This window comes from Equus caballus, chromosome 1, assembly GCF_041296265.1.
Source record: "Equus caballus isolate H_3958 breed thoroughbred chromosome 1, TB-T2T, whole genome shotgun sequence".
NCBI classification, from domain to species: domain Eukaryota; kingdom Metazoa; phylum Chordata; class Mammalia; order Perissodactyla; family Equidae; genus Equus; species Equus caballus.
Window position 1 is genome coordinate 179,927,800 of NC_091684.1, and position 18,920 is coordinate 179,946,719.

General features: G+C 34.5%; 1 long non-coding RNA gene across 1 annotated transcript in view; it reads right to left on the reverse strand.

Moving 5' to 3' along the window:
- The window catches only part of LOC138925124 (uncharacterized), a 175,650-nt gene extending 159,534 nt beyond the window's left edge, over nt 1-16,116 (reverse strand). The window contains exon 1 of the long non-coding RNA XR_011440913.1: nt 16,012-16,116. This is a non-coding gene — a long non-coding RNA (uncharacterized lncRNA). The remainder of the gene's footprint in view (nt 1-16,011) is intronic.
- Between the last annotated feature and the right edge of the window lie 2,804 nt (nt 16,117-18,920).

Consider the following 18,920-nt stretch of genomic DNA (forward strand, 5'->3'; position numbering starts at 1 on the left):
GTGTCAGAATCAAGGAAAAATATAGTTGCCCTTCCTAACATTCACGTTCTTTTGCTTTATAAAATTAAACAAAGGAAAGACACTCTTTTAGCAATCATCTATGCAAATCTGATCGTGATAAAGACAGACCGTCCAACAAATTCTGTAGCTTTTATTTCTGCATTACTTGCCCATCAGGTATACTAAATATATAAATGTAAAAACAAACAACTATTACAGAAACATGTTTTGCTGAATTTCATCAGTCATCAATCCAGGATGAGCTGAACTATCTAACAAATCTGTTATAGATGACCTCATCCAACCATTGCCTTTACAAACAACTAGATGAGTTTGAGTCAAGAAGTTGATGTTTAAAATTTGCTAGAATAACTAACCATTACAGATAAAATTAAAAGCAACCCAGAAGCTCATCAATAAGAGGCTAATTGAGTAAACTATGAAATATTTACACAATAAAGTATTCTGCAGCTGTAAAAAGAAATAAGAAACATCTCTAGTTACTGCTATACAGATCCTCCCTGATATACACGTGAAAAACATCAAGGTGGAGGAAAATGTGTGTAGTAAGTTCAAGTAAGCTACTATTTTTCTAAGAAAGTGTGGAGATACATAAGAACTGTAAAAAAAAGTTACCTTGGAGTTGGGAATAAATAGGTACAAGTGAAGGGGGATGAGTATAAAAAGTGAGACTTCTTTTTAATTTTAACTTATATTGTAGGTTTAAATTCGGAACCTATAAATGTCTACATTTTGTGAAATATAAACGTATATATGAAATATATACATACACACACACATATGTCTATCCATAAAATACAATAAAATTAAAGAAAAATGAAACAAATGAGCCTTATAGTGTACAGAGTTGGTAGCAAATCACACAGAGAGGAGTTGTGGCCACATGGTGAGATTTTTAAAGTTCAAAAACTTCAAATTCCTTACATTTTTTTCAGTAATTATATCATTAATACTGATAATGATATTGTATTGTGATAAAGAATTACACCAATGCCCTTAGAAACAAAAATTTTCAGATATGGGACAAGAAATACAATTGAAAAACTCAACAAAATTAAGCAAAAGCTCCATAAATGTAAATTTGAACTGAAAATATCTGTAGGAACTCATGATACATTTTCCTTTAAATAATACAGATTTCTTATTGCTGGCAACTCAAAAGATGAAGAAATAATAATAAATTCATGAGCAAACATCATCTCTATGGCCAGGGTTGTAGTCTCCAAATACCATTCTCTGCCAGGGCTTTCTGGGGGAAATGGTTGACCCAGGTCTGTGGCAAGAATCTACAGTACAAGCTTGGACTCTGTTTTTATTCCAGAAACCAAGGAAATTATAAAAGAGTACTGATTTTATGGCCAGGGGGCTTTTGATATAACTTGAGGAGCTTCCACAGGCCAAAGTTAGAACATTTCAAGCATCATTAAAGACATAGCTATAACGTATTGAAATCTATCTATAATTATAAATCTATGGGTTTATAGTATTACTTTCAAACATTAATGAATCAATTTGTTATTCTACAACTGGTAAAATTGGTAAATGGGAAAATCAGCATTGAAATATTCTCTCTGCTTTTGAAATTTTTTATAATAAAAAGTTACAGAAATTTTCTGGATGTAGAAAACAAGATCTTGTTATAAAATTATAATGGCTGGCTGACCAAACTATATTTTGCTCAAAAGCTACAATATCTGATTTTGACACCTCTCTGGAAAATGGTTATTCAGAAATAAGAAAGATAAAGACAGATATAGAAAACTTGATAGAAAATACCTAGCAACCTGCCTAACCCTCAACATGATATGTTATTAGAGGAAAACAGCATTAGGGTAAACTTTTTTGAAAAGTTTGAGGAAATGTTAATACTTTTTACACTGAGATAGCTAAGATACATTTGAAATACTTGTGACACAGTACATTTAAAACATTCGTATTAAAACCCAATTGATCTACTGAGTTCCATTTTTAGAAATCATGATGCAATTTTATCATGCATAGAGCCTGTTTTACTAACTTAAGGGAAAATTTGTCAACACTGCTCTACGTCCCTCAATCTTATTATTCCTGGACAAATGATGGTGCAGTAAAATGGGCACAGATGCTGCCATTACATGGCCTGGAAACTGAATCCAGTTCTCCTCACCCCTGACATAGAATGTAGTTTAACTCAGATGTGCTTCCCTTTAGTCCTACTGTATAGTGAGTATAATAATTCCCCGTTTAGAGAGAGTTGTTCATAATGAAATTATGTAGGCTCAGCCTTTATCTCAGTGATGGGCTCAGAGTAAATTGTCTCCGTGAGTTTCCTTCCCCAGACCAAGATCTATGGTCACTGTTCACAGAAAGAGACGTTTGAAGATGACAGTTAGGAGTAACTTTGTAGATAATTCTTAACTCCCAATGAATTGGAATAATTCAATTATCTAATGTTAACTGTATTTCAAGCCTGCTGCATTCTGAATCAACATGTGTTGGAAAATGGAAATAGAGGGTAAAGTACACGTGATAGCTCCGTTTTAGTTTGAGAGTGTGTCATCCTCTCTTTCGCTACCTTTTGATTTGTTATTTGCACATCTGGTGCCATTGACATTTATATAGTAACCTCTTTTTCCCTTTTTTCCACATACACACACCCAGTGCAGGGAGTTGAACAGTCATACATGCAATGAACACAGTATTTCATGGTTAATGTACCATCATTTATGAGAATATGCTAGCATAATGATAGAGGACTGAAGCATGTAATCTATAATTAATACAAAGTGAACTGTCATGTAGGGGAAAATGGGCCTTTCCGCAGAAGTATAAGTGCAGTCATGGAAACGGCTATAGCTCCTTGATTGTAATTATTCAACCTCACTAGGGGTCTGCAGCTAGCTATTAAAGTGCTAGCAGTCCCTCATGGAGTAGTCTCCTATCCAATTAAACTTTCACAAGTCTATTCAGGAGGCACACTTCAGGTTGTCAAGACGTTGTGGGACACCACTGTGTTCCATTAAACAGTGTCAAGCACCTGCATTTCTAATAGAGCATAGTGCTCTTGGTTACCCTTTGCATATGGAATTTGATCAGAAAATTTTCTTTGTCTGTTTGAACAATTTGAATCTCTAGACAGATAAAGCATTTGTAATTGGAATAGATAAAGATCTTCAGTTTCTGTTGTTTAGAAGGACTGTACTAATTTAGCATTTTCTCTCCTGTGCAAAAGTAAAGCATATGCAGAAGTCAGTGAGAAACAAAGAAATGTTAAATGTTTGGGATGATTGGCAAAACAAATGCAATGTAAGTTAAAAATAAGTGAAGTATTTCACTGGATATTTAAAAGTGTGTGCAGCCATATTTGATACAAATTTTGAAATCTAGGAAAAATACACAATGAAAATTCCAAAACATTCTATGATTTCATGGACTTCCATCATGGATTTCAGGACTTCCATTAAAACTACTGCAATTTCTACTCCAAATTTCAAAATGAAAATGGGCTGAATTGTCAATATGCGAAATGAAAATGATTTTGGGGAATCCAGTAGATGCAGCATGATATACTAGAGAAGAGTTTTAATTGACAAGTAGATTACTCATATATATAGATTTATATTTATATTAAATCACCCATGATGATGATCAGATGCTTCTACATACCACTTAAAATCTTCTCAGCCTTACCTCTTTCTCCAAACCATGGTTTATAGTCACCAGTTATGCATACGTTTTAATCAGCTTCTGAGTGATAGATCAAGTCTATGCTTCACGTCTGCATGAGCCACCTACTTTGCACATTTTTCTCAGGAATCTCTGACACACTGGCATGAGACATCAGTGGGAAAATATTTGGCATTCATGATATGCATCACAGAAATAAGAGGGAGTTAAATTCTTAGGGCCACATTTGACCATTGGGGTATAAAGGCCAATGGATAAATACGTGCCCCATTTGCCCCTGAGTAGACAGTTGGGCTCAAGAATCAGTGATCCGTAGCAGTGGCCAAGTGGGTAATGAAATGTAGCGTGGCTTTCTACCCTTCAATCTTTCACTCCCCAATTCTTTCTCCCCCTCCCTAGAATCACCTCCCAAATAAACTACCCTCATCAAGCCTCTTTCTCTGGCCTTTCTTCTGGGGAAACTAGGCTAAGACAATATGGGTCCCAGCTATGCTATTTAGTAATTTTATAACCCTATATAAATAGCTGGCATCAGTTCTTGTATATCCTCATAAAGAGTTAATAATGATCTTCATCAGTGTGTTAGGGAATGGTGTTATGATGTTCAGTCTGTATTCTCTTCTTTTTTTGTTGTTGTTGTGGCTTGAAGTAATCCAGTCTCAATTTGTATATATAATGCATTTTCTATTCTGTTAACTGAGGTACTCAGGCAAGAAGAACGTTTAAAACTCTAAAACCATGACTTTATGAAAAAGCAACAGCCAAACTTGAAAACATATAATTTCAATATGAATAATAAGACTTTACGGAAGGAAAAACATATACAGCATGACAGTAGTTAGATATATAAAGATAGATCTCAGATAGTTATTTAACCTCTCAAAGCTTAGGTTTCTCACTTTTAAAATATTCTAACACTTACTTCACAGGGTTATTTCAAGTTTTTATGAATATAGCAGAAAAGTACTTATCATATAGGGTACATCTTTCATATCCAGAAGGACGTTTAATGTTACACAAAAAGTATCACAGTGATTCTGGGAAGATTAAATCATCCCAGTTTGCCCCAAATTTTCCCAGTTTTAAAACTAAAAGTCCTACATCACAGGAACTTCCTTAGTCCTGGGAAAATCAGGACTGTTGGTCGTCTTAAGGTGTTCATAAAGGTGAAATTCATTTTTGGCTCAGACACGAAGAATGAATAATCCCTTCCCAATACACATGACTTTAAAACTATAATCAAGATGACTATAATCATATAACAGTTTTCTGACCCAAAAACATTCCCATGACTAAGAGAACACAATTGCCAGAGACAGAAATCGTAGGTTAGAGTCAGAAGTACCCAATTACGCAGCCTTTTCTGGTTGGCAAACAAAACTAACTCTTTGGAATTGAAACAAAGGGTGGTAATATAGACAGGCTACATACAAATTGAGACTGTATCACTTCAAGCCATAACAAAAAATGATACAGAAGAGAATACATATTGAACATCATAACGCCATTCCCTAACACACTGGTGAAGATCGTTATTAATTCTTTATGAGTATGTACAAGAATTGATGCCAGACCACCACATTTTTTATGTATATTGTATATGTATATAATAAGATGGTCTGGATGTTTTGGGGTTTTTTTTATCCTTAACAAATTATTCTCATGTTTTGCCAATCATTGCCTCCCCAATATATGACTAACAATAGGTACAGGATAAGTATATTTGATTGAAAAAAGAAATGAATAACTAGGTTGCTGAAATAAATTCCTTATAATAAGTCCCTTTAGGTATGGTCTGTACCTATATCAGGTCAAGATCCTTTAGCCCAGATGAGGAAAAAACAATTTCCATTAATAAAGGATTGTTGTTGCTGTATATGATATACATTGCTATATTTATACACATTCATGTTGTATACTATTGGTAACTGGGATAATCAATGGATTATTAACACTATTCAAAAGTGAAAATAAAATAAATGATATCTATGTTGTGTTAAACTGCCTCCCTGAAATCAAGGTGATCAGCACATGTTGGCTTTCCAAGATAAGAATACTCTGAATTAATACAGGGTTTCTACTCTGTATTAAACATGTTAACCCTAACCAAGGAGGCATTTTTCATGGTAATTTTAATTGTTAATGTTTACTGAGTTCTTACCATGTGCTAAGGTAGTTGATACATTATTTTCATTAATTTTTCTCTTATAATCTCAAAACAAACCTATGAGGTAGTCTTTCAACTGCCTATATTTTCAGAAGAGGAAAATTAATCCTAGAAAGATCATTTACTCTAAGTCATACAGTCAAATTGGGATTCAAACCAAATCTGTCTTATTCTGATATTAAACAGAATTCTTAAATAGAAAACTCTTAAAACAAATGTTTAAAACAGAATATTCAATTATGAATACAGTGTTACTTTTCCTACTCTCTCAGAATGGGAAAAAACATATCAAAGATTTCCAGTCAAGCGCCTCAGTATTTTCCAAGGAAGTAATTTCTGATGAAACCGCTTAAGCACATATTCAGCAGCCTGTAGACAATTTCAGGACCTATCGATGAAGTTACTCACCCTGTTACTTACCAAAGTTCCAAGAGGTTTGCTGTAAATGAATTAAGAAGATGAGACCAACCTCAAAAGGACTCTCCTCTTGAGGAATTTCTAACACAGGCCTCCTCTGAGCAGACTCTTGAGGCTGAGGGAAAAGCCTTTTCAATAATATGCCCTTTTTCTTTCCCAAGATGTTTCTTTTGATTTGCTGTATAAATATCTAACATGTGAGAACAGAAAAAAAAGAAGTCTTTTGCAGTTTCCAATCATTTTGTGTAAATTATTTTGAAAATTCTACTGTCGGAGTTGTTATTTCACTTTCCTCTCTAACTCTTTGAAAGGTCTATGCCTTTGAAAGTCAGAATAAGAATTGCTTAACAACTTATAGATTATCTTTGAAGGTAGATCACCACGTTTTTTTCAGAAACAGGCTTATCTAATTCCAGCTGACCTTGCGGTGTGTCGACCAGCTTAAATCAAGGATTGGCAAACATTATAAATGAGTCCCCAGTCGAGGCATGGTGCCTGTACTGTTGACACCTGCCTCACCTTGTGGTGCCGGAGTGCAGATTTCAGAATATCTTACTCAAGGAATTACGCTTCTGATGGTTGTAGAATTTGAAAGAAAAAAAAGGAAGAAGAAAATGAATAAGATTTTGAAAAGAAAGTTTGGAATTATTTTTCTTTTTTTGCGGGGGGAGCAATAGCCCTTCTCCCTGTAAGAGAATTTGAACTCTTTTATCTCCTCCTCAAAAGTACTGTAACACTCAACATCAAGAAATAAAAACGCTAAATTTGAAGGACCATACATCTGCAACCATAATATGCTTCTCACTAAATTTTAATCAGCAAGAGGATATAGATTTTTCAAGGTTGTTTCTATGTTCTATTAATAAGTCTAGAAATGTCAACTATGCTATATCATTAGTTGCGAATCTTGTGCTCCCTTATTGGTTCTAAATAAGTTCTATTATTGCTAACAAACCTAATGTTGCATCAGTAGAAATATCAATACAAATTATGCTCCAAGACTTGCTCCTTGTCATTTTGCTCTTGACAGTTGAGCTAACACAAACAATCAGCTTGTTAAATCAGACTCCCATAGGTCAGAGAACTTACCAGATATCCAGATTTACTAAAAATTAAGGAATATAGGCATTCAAGAATCCTGGATGAAATAAGGAAAGGGCTAGGACTTCCTGTGAGACTCCCACATTCTTTCTTTGGCCTCAGGAATGGACACCCTGGTCCAGAATAATAGACAAGTTCTCTAAGATAGGTACCTGAGTCCCCTCAGAGAGCAGAGAACATTTAAATCATGGAATGTCACCATTTTATGATGCACCCTTCCTTAAAATCTTAGAAAATTCAAAAACCAATAAAAAGGACCAAAGTGCAATTCCAGAGTCTCAACTCCTTGAACAAATGCAAAGAGGAATATTAAATTACACCTAAATTCTGAGTTTGTTGGCTTTTAAAAAGTTATATCTTTATTTCAATGAAAGTTGTATATTAAATTCTCCCGAGGCTTTAATTTCTTATGGTTTGTTCTTGGTTGCCCTCCCCTCTCCCTTTCACTCAAATCAGTACCTTATCCTCATAATTTACTAGCTTTAGAGAAGATAACATATTACCTTTTTTTCAGATGTACAGTTTATCTTATCCTATGGGCTTATTGCCAAGATGAAGCCAAAGCCAGTATTAGTAAATTTTTACTACCTACTATAGTTGAATTTATTTTAGTACTCAAAAGATTATTTGTATTTAAAAAATTTTGCTTACCTAGGAAGAATTAGCTTTCTAATAGATAGTTTGATTCCAAATGAAATTTTTAAAAACAGATTCTTGCCTGGAACTTAAGCAGAGCAAGTACTCAAATTCCACTCATAATTACTTGACTGTACATTTCTTCTTAGAATTTTATATTCAGACTGATGATTTTTAGATTGCTTTTTTCTCTCTTTATGTCAGGAAAGACCTAAAGTGAACCTTTCTTTAGTTTGCATTAGCTTGTAAGTAGAATTTTTCTTTTCATAACATAGACATTTTACGATATAGTATGGACAGGAAAAATATAGCAGAAAGGACATCTTTTTGAGAAAACACTGATCTTGACAAACTCATATCATTATGTTAAACAAAAAGGGAATTAAAGAATGCCATATGAATCTTTAATGTTATTTCCAACAACATCCTTAATATTTATTTTTCTTTAAAATACATTGTTTTAATGATGTAGTCAATATCTCAAATTTGAAGCTCCAAGATTAAACACAGTATTAGGTTAAAATGTATCAACAATCATTCCTTTCAACATATGTTAATTATCTTGGAAATATAGTTTAGGATAACAAATAGGGAAATTTCATGTGAAATTGTCTTTAATTTAAATTCGTATTCAAGAATTGATCCATAAAATTAAACTTGATTAATTTATTGCTGAGATAGTATGGAAAACTGGTCAAACAATTGAAATTTTAGGAATGCTGAGTTTTCTACTTATTGTTTTTCTTTCTTCCAGAATAATATCATTTCTACTTGAAGCCCTACTAGGCACATTCGGTGACATATGTGCAAATGCTCAAATTTCAAAGCATTTCTTTGGAATTGGGCTTCCTCTGTCCACTCTTAGGAGAACTCTGAGAGAGGAAATTCCAATACTTCTTATCAATGGGCAGAAGGTGAATTATAGAACAATAGTGATTGTGACAATTACAGGCAGAACCAATGATTGCAATGATAATGAGAGGCAAAGGTTTTCACTCTTCTTGTATGACTGGAGATTGATATATGAAATTGATGATTATCCAAAACAGAAGTCTCTGAGGAGCTTTTAAAACTATAGATCTTCCGAGTACCACTTAAAATTCTGATTCATTAAGTCTGGGGTAGGATATCTAAATTTTTTCCTCAGGTAATCCTGGTGATCCAGCAAGTTCCTGAACCACAGCTTTCATTTGAATGCTCACCAATATGTGCCAAGATTTTTAAAAATAGTAGAAAGTACCACAGGAGAACCATTAGGAGGGAATGCTCCTGCCTCACACCTGTTTTGTTCTATGAGGATTAATTTCCCCCAAAAAATCCTACTCCTCTTATTTCTCCAAGAAGTGCGACTAATCTCCTACTTAGTTGGCATATAGCAATTAGCCCATGGTTTTCTAGTGGATAGAATTAATCTAACAGAGGCCCAGAGCATGACAAGATTGGGCTTTTTCCTCCTTCTTTTGCCAAAAGACCAGTGGTCTCAGCCATCTGGCAAAGAGTTTCTCATCTATAGACAGTTTACCCTTAGAAGACTGTTGGTAGCTCTCAACTGAAGAAGTGTTTACAAGCGAATTTTGACGCTGTATTGCATTCTCTGTTTGCCTTTAGGTGTAATGAAGTGATATTTTGTTTTTAATATCACAAGCACGTGTCTTATTATTCAATTGGGTCAGAACTCATGCATTTTTGGTATATTTAAAATCCCCTCAAAACTCAAAGAACAAAAATACATTATGATTAAAATTGAAACACAAAAGAAAGCATAACGTAATTGAATATATTATTTTACAAATGTAAAATCCTAGTAGTGTTCAAGGCAGGTAATTTAGAAGCTATTTCTAAAGTAGAAACTTAAAAAAGAACCTATTCTGATCTGTGTAGTAAATATCTAGGTGTTCCATTTTCTTCCATCTCTATTCTAAAAATGCTTTTCTCTCTGGATTCCTCAGGTCATCTTGGATTTCTCACTTTCCTCAAGCATTCACTCTCAGTCCTATTGACTGTACCTCTGCAAAGGTCTCTGTGAAGTAATGCAACAGCTTATCTAGTCTTCAAATTTCTCATTTCTTCCATATTCTATTCAATATTTGCACCATTACCAGACTCTTTCTAAAATGTAAATTTCATCATGTACCTTTCCCAACCTTCATTTTAAAAGCTTTCAATACTACCACATTTTTTTACACAGTCAAATAGAAATCTTTTAGAATGGAGTTCAAAATACCATTCTGCTTAGTTTATAGTACTCTGTTACCACCCTGCCTCCATTCTGCCTCCCTGGCATTCGTGCTCTAATTACATGGAAACACTACCCATTCACTGAATATGTCATGCATGTGAATGGCTCTCTTTCTGTAGAGAGGGCTTGTCCTTCCTCTATCTGGTAAAATTGTAGCACCATCTTTAAAATTAAGCTCTAATATTGCCTCCATTGAAGAGCCTTTCCTGAGTCTCCTCCAAGTAGACTAATTAGATCCTCCTCCTCTTGGATTCCATTGCACCCCTCATGTTGCCTACAAATTTCCCTTTTAAACTATGAGGTCACAGAGCAGGGACAAAATCTTTTTCTGTTCCCACAGTGATTAGTACATTGACAATAACAGAGAATAGAATCTTGATTAAGTCACAGCTTTCCTGAATTTTATTTTCATAATATATACAAGAGAGATCAGCCTTCAGAATGTTGCACAGATTAAATGAAATGTACATGCAAAAAATCTCTGTCATAGTATGTAGCATATAAGTAGCATTCAATAAGTGTTAGTTAAAGTTGGAATACATGATATTTTCAGAGTATCATTCATTTACAAATTTGTTAGGCATACATTAAAGAAGGGTACTATATAACCCTTGAAACTCTAACAATAAAAATAATTATGACTACAATTGGAACACAAAAGTAAGTGCAAAGTAACAGAATACATTATGTTATATGTATATCCTCACAACAAATCTGAGCTAGATGTGATAAAGTAGGTCCATAGCAAAATGCTTTTATAAAATACCATTTTAATATAATGGATGATAACAGATGATCATTAAGTGAATAAATATTTCAACTGGGTAAGAAAGAAATGCACAAAGAAGGAAGAAAGACAAAAGGGATAGAAGTGGCATCAATCACTACTCAGTGATTGTCCTATTCAAACTTCAGGTGAATATTGGACATAGGTCTTGGGAATCCAAGAATACTTTCCATCTTCATGCTATGAGCTCCTAAAGAAGTTAAGATAGGGGCTACTTCGGCGGCCCAGGGCATGGATCTACTTACTGCTCATCAAGCCATGCTGAGGCAGTGTCCCATATACAAGACAGATGAAGATTGGCATAGATGTTAGCTCAGGGATAATCTTCCTCAAGCAAAAATAGGAAGATTGGCAACAGATGTTAGCTTAGGGCCAATCTTCCTCACCAAAATAAAAAGTAATAATATTAAGTTAATAAAACTTTCCATTTAGGATGTTTCAATGAGGAATACTTTTATCTGCATGTAATAGAACACCTAACTAATAGTCCAGAGGTAGAGAGACTAGAATTGGTTCAGTGGTGCAATGATGGCATCAAGAGACCATGATGTTATCCTTGTGCTAATTACCTAAAATTCACAGCAAGACTACTGCATATCCAGATAACATATCTTAACTAAAGGAAAGAATAAATAAAAGCCAAAGGGTATATGAGACCCTGTCTATTGAGTCTATCCTTTTACATCAAGCAAGTTTTCAAAGAAGCTACACTCAGGATACATCCACTTCACCCAAACTTGGAACAAGTCTACCCAATTCTGACTTCACAGGAGGCTGATCACCTATTTACATCCTGTTTATTCAAAATTCATATATATCCTTTTCCCCATCACATAGAACACTCTCATCCACTATTCAAGATAGACAGCTAAAACTTCATCCAGTCACTGAATCTAGATTGCATGCTTAAAAGATAACTTATCTGCCCACAGCATCCACAATATACAATAGTTGAAAAGCAAGTAACTATAATAAAAAATTCCATTTGAAAAAAGGAAGCATGAAAAACATACAGTATTCAATCTATATCACATATAAAAATCAACATGTATCAGAACTAGCTGATAGGATTATTGAGACTCTCTGGTCTATAATGGAAAATTTTTCTGATGAGACATACTAGAAGCTTTCACGTCTCCTCTGTGCAAAAGTCTTCCTTTTACGTTATCCTTCAAGGTAACACCTTGGGCAAAGGGGATGGAGATAGCCTTCCTGCGACCTGACTCGCTACATCAGCTTTTTCCCAATTTGTGTAAATTCAGTGATACAGTATTCATATTAGGGATTGAACAACCAGAGTCTGAAGCTGGCCAGGCCTGGAGTTTCTTCAAAAATTCTGCTGTCGAAAATATAGCCAGGTTGCAGTCTTTATGCTTTTGGTCAATTCATTTTACATGTAAACACAGTCAAACTGATCATCTAGGCATACCTTTAAGCCTGGCAATCTTTAGCTTTTAAGTACAGACTTCTGTATACTCCCCTCAATTCTACCAGGAAATTTTTCACATAAATCTCTTTGGCCAGAATCAGATCATATGAGATCCCCTAGTTGTGAGAGATGATAGAAAGTTGAGATTTCAGTTTCCTGGCCTATCTAGAGTGGAAGGCAAGGAAAAGAAGTGGTTGTGAACGATGTTTTGGTGGGCAAATTTGAAGACTGCCTTTTTGAGTTAAAGATAGAGCCATTATTTGTTCCCTGTCCATTTCCAAAGGACACACTGCATTTCTCTATATCTTTAATGTTGGGTTTCTGGAATTTAATGAATAGCCGTGCTCACCATATCTTTTCCTGATTTTATAGTCTTCAATTATAACCAATATATTCATTCAGCATGACTAGTGTTAAGTCTTAAAAGAAAAAAATGTGTAAATATTATAAAGAATTTAAGCATTGTAAAAAACTCCAAAATTCTCAAGGAAATCACAAGAAAACTTACAACTCATAAATAACCATTATTAGCATTAGGTCAATATAAGTACAAGTATTTTTCAATGCATAGTTAAAAGCAGAAAAATAGGAAGACAAGATGACATAAATAGGTAAATATGTAGATATATAGACAGATAAAAATATAAGTAGATAAACACACACGCATACACTATATATGTGTATATTCATATGTATGTTTGCATTCATTCATCTGTATTTCTACATATGTGTGTGTGTGTGTGTGTGTGTGTGTATACATTCATAAATCTGATTTTGGTATCTACCAGATTAGACAAGTTGGAAAAAGCTCAAGTTGTATAATAAGTATTACACTATAAATTTTTTTCTTATATGATTTATGTGACTAGATGAGCTTACAAGAAAGTAAGGGATATTACTAGATATTACTAAAGACCAGAAATGAAGACAGAACTAAAAATGAAGGTGTTAAGAGTATGAGCTGACACAGTGATTATCCTGGAAGACTTGTTGGTTTAAGGTCAATATTTCTCAATGAGGTGCTAGTGATATTTAGGGCAGGTCAATTCTTCAATTTGTGGTTCTGTGTCATGTGTCATTGGACTTTAGGATGATTAACATCTCTGTCTCCCAATTTCAGAACACCTGCCATGGCCTCAGTCATTGTGACAACCAAACCTTGCTTAGAGGGTGGTAACAAATGTGCTTGAGAATCACTATCCCAAGTAACCCAGGAGCTTATGTTTTAATGCCAAGATGTGGACAGGAGATGAAACATTGGAGCAAGTTAAGACAAGGAATTAAGACTGAGATTCTCATATAAAGCAGGATCCTCAAAGGGGTGCAACTTTAATGAAAGACTGAAAAATATCTGCGCTCTGGTAAAATAAGGACCAGGAAGGTAGCCTGTTTTGGCTGTGCTCTGACACACTTCTCCTGAGATTTTAAAACCATACACTTGACCATAACAGATCTGGGGTTAAATTTTAAACACTACATGGTCTGCGACCCTCCAGGCAAAGAAATGAACAAAAATAGCAGACTCAGGCCCTTGAAAAATTTAAAGTATTTGGAATAGAAGCAAATGCATAACTATTGTGAAAGGAAGCACCCTCCCCACCAGTTGCCTGGTATTCTCACTTCAATTCCCAATAAGATGATGCCATCTATAATTTCAAAACACACAGTGAAACTGTCAACCTTGAGTGAGAGTTCTAAGATACAAATAACATTAATATTAAACTACCATGATCATTAGATAGTAAATTATCTGTCATGCATGAAATGATTAAATAGATGATAGAAGGAATTGAAAACAAATAATAGAGAAAGAAAAGGTAATATTTGAAGAGAACAAGCAGAGACTTTTCATATTAAGGATTTACAAGGCATTTTGAATAGGATGCACAGAATAAATCCATGACTAGATGATCACAGCAAAACTTTAGAATACAAACCACAAAGAGAATATCTTCAGGGAAATGGAGTTAAAAATCACTGTACCTTAAAAATAAAATTACCCAAACAAAAAAACTCATCAGCAAAAGCATAAGTGAGAAGACAATGGAATAAAATTAACAAAGTAATGACAGAAAATGAATGTTAACCCAAATTCTAAGTTGAGGTAAACAATAATTCAATAGAGACAGCAAATGAGAGACATGTTTAGACAATCAAAAGAAGAAAGATTTTGACACTAACAAACTGTCACTGGAAAAATTGCTAACGGATAAACTTCAGTAAGAAGGAATTTCAACTCAAAAGGAAAAAATGAGGCCAAAAATGCAATATTGAGTAAAGAAATCAGTAAGTATGAGTTGAGTTGTTATAACTAAAAATTGATTCTATAAAATAATAATAGTAAATATCTTGAGCAATTTGAAAAAAATTGGAAACAAAATGCTAGAAAACAATAACAAATAAGATTACAGTGACAATGTAACAGAAGATTGGAATTAAAAAGTTCCAAAGACTTTATATCATTTGGGAGTCAACAATATTAATTTATTTTCAGCCAAATTTGAGTTAAAATTATGGATAACCAGTTTTTTTTTAAAGTACCAATAAAATACATATATTCCAATCTATCTGCAGGCAAAGGTGAGAAATAAAGAAAACTTGATTAATTCATTGGAAAAAAAGGAAAAAAGACACAAAGAAAGTAAAGAATAAAATAAAATTATCTATAATCACAATAAATGAAAATAGATTAAGCTCACCTCTTAAAAGATCCATATTTCCAGATTATATTATTATTTACTGAAGCCTAAAAACATAGAAGATTTGCTAGGGGAAGAATCCAGTTATGAGCTATATAAAAGATATATGAGGCAAACATTAAGTAGAAGAAAATAGTTATAAGCACATTTACAGCATTCACAGATGACGATGCAGATTTAAGGTACAAAAGCAGTTTTAGGCTTAAGAAATGATAATATAAAAAGACATAGTTTACTAGGAAGTCTTAGCCATCCTGTTTGGATGCATTATGTTGTGTAGCTTTCCATACACATTCACAAAGATAAAATCTAGGTGAATAAAGACCTAAAATTTTCAAACTTGTGACAGAAATTAGAACCAATTTATAAATTGATATCTTAGGATGGTGAAAGGTTTCAACAGAACACAAGCAGCAAAAAAAAAAAAAAAAGTGATAAGAAAGAAAGTTTGATAAATTTGATTTTAATAAGTTCAAAATTTCAATAAACAAAAGAAATTATAAATGAATTATTAAGACAAATGATAGATTTAAGAGAACATATATATATATTTTGGCAAATGATTATCACTGAAATATGCTAAGCATAAATACAACCCAATTGAAAAGCAGGCAAGGGAATAAAATCAGTAAGAGGTCCCAGCACTTATTCTCCCACAGGAACCCAATTTAACAACTCCCACAGATGAAAATAGCTTTCTGAGAGTTCTGAAGTATAGTTTAGAAGTTGCAACATGCTTGTGGAACACATAATCCAAAAACAGCCACACTGAAAAGGGTAAGAAGAACAGTTTCACTTTACCCATATCAAGCCTCCCTCAAGCTAGCACAGGACAAGGCTCAGACTGACCTGCTTATCCAGTGATTTTACCTGCAGGGGAGAAAGACAGTGAGGTGAGTATTCAATTTCCCCAGTCTTTCAGGGTATTGCCTGAGAGGTCCTCTTCTGTCTCACCTCATCCAGAATGCCAAGGAAATAGACATGGTGGGGTCATCTAGAGGAGCCAAGAACAAAGAAAAGAGGTGAGAACTCACAGGAAATACTGTACAGATCTCAACAACCAGCCTGTGGACCCTGCCAGACCACCTGTGGACTCCACCAGCTGGATAGCCTGAGTACCACAGAAGGTAGCCCACCCATGGACCCCAGTAACCAGACTGAATGTGCCCCTACAGTTGGCATGTGTGTACTCCCACAGATGGCATGTGCATCTCAGCAGCCAGTATGGCTTTCTGCAGTCAGCTTAACTTCTGTAGAACTGGCAGAAGGAGCACAACTCTGAAAAAGCTCTTTCAGGAGGGAGGGAGAGTAGTGGTGCTTGAGTCCATCATCTTGGCATTTGGCTGCACTGCCCTAAGGAAAAGGAGCAGGTGACTCTCAACATTGAGCACAGCTCTACAGGATAGGGAGAAGATGTACATTCCTAAGATATCTCCTTCAAAAGAAAGGAGAGAAATGGAGCTTTTACCCACATCTTGGCATTTCAGAGCACTGCCCTAGGGAAAAAGAGCTGGTGGATCTCAGGAGTCAGCACAGCTCTGTGGGATTGAGAGAAGGCACATAGTCCTAAGACTTGTCCCCCAGGAGGCAGTGAGAGGAGTGGAGAGGTTATATCCATACAGAAGGTTTGAGAGACCCCCCCCCCCCCAGGATATCTAGTCAAGCTGTCTGGTGAAAGTCTTTCTTTCCTGAAGCCAGTCCATATAGAATGGAAGAGGTGACTACTTCTTCAAATGCATAGACACCAATGCAAAGCTACAAGGAACATGAAGAAGCAGGGAAACATGACTCTATCAAAGGAATAAAATAAACTCCAGCAACTGACCCCCCCAAAAATGGAGATCTACAAATTGCCTGACAAAGAATTCAAAATAGTGGTCTTAAAGAAGCTCAGTGAGCTACAAGAGAACAGAGAGACAACTAAATAAAATCAGAAGAACAATACGTTAACAAAATAAGTTCAACAATGAGATAGAAACCATAAAAAAAGAACCAAACAGAAATTCTGAAACTGAAAAGTACAATGACTGAATGGAAAAATTCAACAGAGAGATTCAACCACAGACTTGATCAATCAGAAGAAGGAATCAGTGAACTATAAGATACATCGTTAGAAATGATCCAGTTAGAAGAGCAAAAAGAAAAACAAATTAAACAAGTGAAGAAGGCCTATGAGACTTACAGCACATCAGAGGTGAACTAACATACATATTATGAGTCCCAGGAGAAGAAGAGAAAGAGGAAGAAGCAGAAAGCTTATTAAAAAATAAGAGCTGGAAACTTCCCAAATCTGGCGAGAGAAATAGATATACAGATTTATGAAGTGCAAAAGATTCAAAATACGTTGAATCTAAAGAAATCCATACTGAGATACATAATAATCAAATTGTCAAAATCAAAGACAAAGAGAGAATTTTGAAAGCAACAAGAGAAAAGAGACTGGTTATATACAAAGAAACCCTCGTATGGCTCATACTCATATTACCATATTTCTCAGCAGAAACCTCTCAGACCGGGAAACAATGGATAATATATTCAAGGTGTTGAAAGAAAAAAAGCTGCCAACCAAGAATACTATACTCAGTAAAAATTGTCCTCTAAAAATCAAGGAGAAATAAACTTTTCCAGAGAAATAAAAACTGAGAGTTTGTAACCACTAGACCTGTTTTACAAGAAGTTCTAGAGAGAGTTCTTCAAGTTGAAACAAAAGGATCCTAAATAGCAATGCAATAGCATACGAAAGTATAAATCTCACTGTTAAAGGCACAGATATAGACAAATACGGAATAAAGTAACACTGTACACGTGGTTTGTAACCACTTTTAATCCAAGCATAAGAGAAGACAAAAATATTAATAATAACTATAATTATGAAAATGCGTTAATGGATATGAAATACAAAAACTGAAAATTGTGACATCAACAAAGTGTGTATGAGAGGGGAGAAGTAAAAGTGTAACATTTTTGTTTGTAATTGAAGTTATAATTAGCTTGAAATAGACTGTTATAATTATAAGATAGTTTATGTAAGTCTCAGAGGAACCACAAAGAAAATATCCAAAGAAGATACACAAAAGAAAACTAGAAAGCCATCAAATCATATCATTATAAAAAAATCACCAAATCACAAAAGACAGCAAAAGAAGAAAAGAGGGACAAAAGAACCACAAAACAGACAGAAAATAACAAAACGGCAATAACAAATTCTTACCTATCAATAATTACTTTAAATATAAATGGATTAAACTCCACAATCAAAAGAAATAGAATGGCTGAATGGATAAAACTATAAGATCCACCTATATGTTGTCTACAAGAGACTCACTTTAGATTTAAGGACACCATAGTCTAAAAGTGAAGAGAGAGAAAAAGTTATTTCATGCAAATGGTAACCAAAAGGGAGCAGGAGTGGCTATACTTATATCAGACAAAATAGAGTTTAAGTAAAAAATGTCCCAAGAGAGAAAGAAGGTCATTATATAATGGTAAAAGGGTGAATTCAACAGAAAGATACAACAATTATGAGCACATATGCACCCAACATCAGAGTATCTAAGTATATAAAACAACATTGACAGATCTGAAGGGAGAAATACATAGCAACACAGTAAGAGTGGGAGATTTCAACACCCCACTTGCAATAGTGGATAGAACAACCACAGAGAAAATCAATCAGGAAACAATAGGTTTGACCAACAGTATAGAGCAAATGGACCTAACAGACTTACCAGAATATTCCACCCCAGAGCTCCAGAACA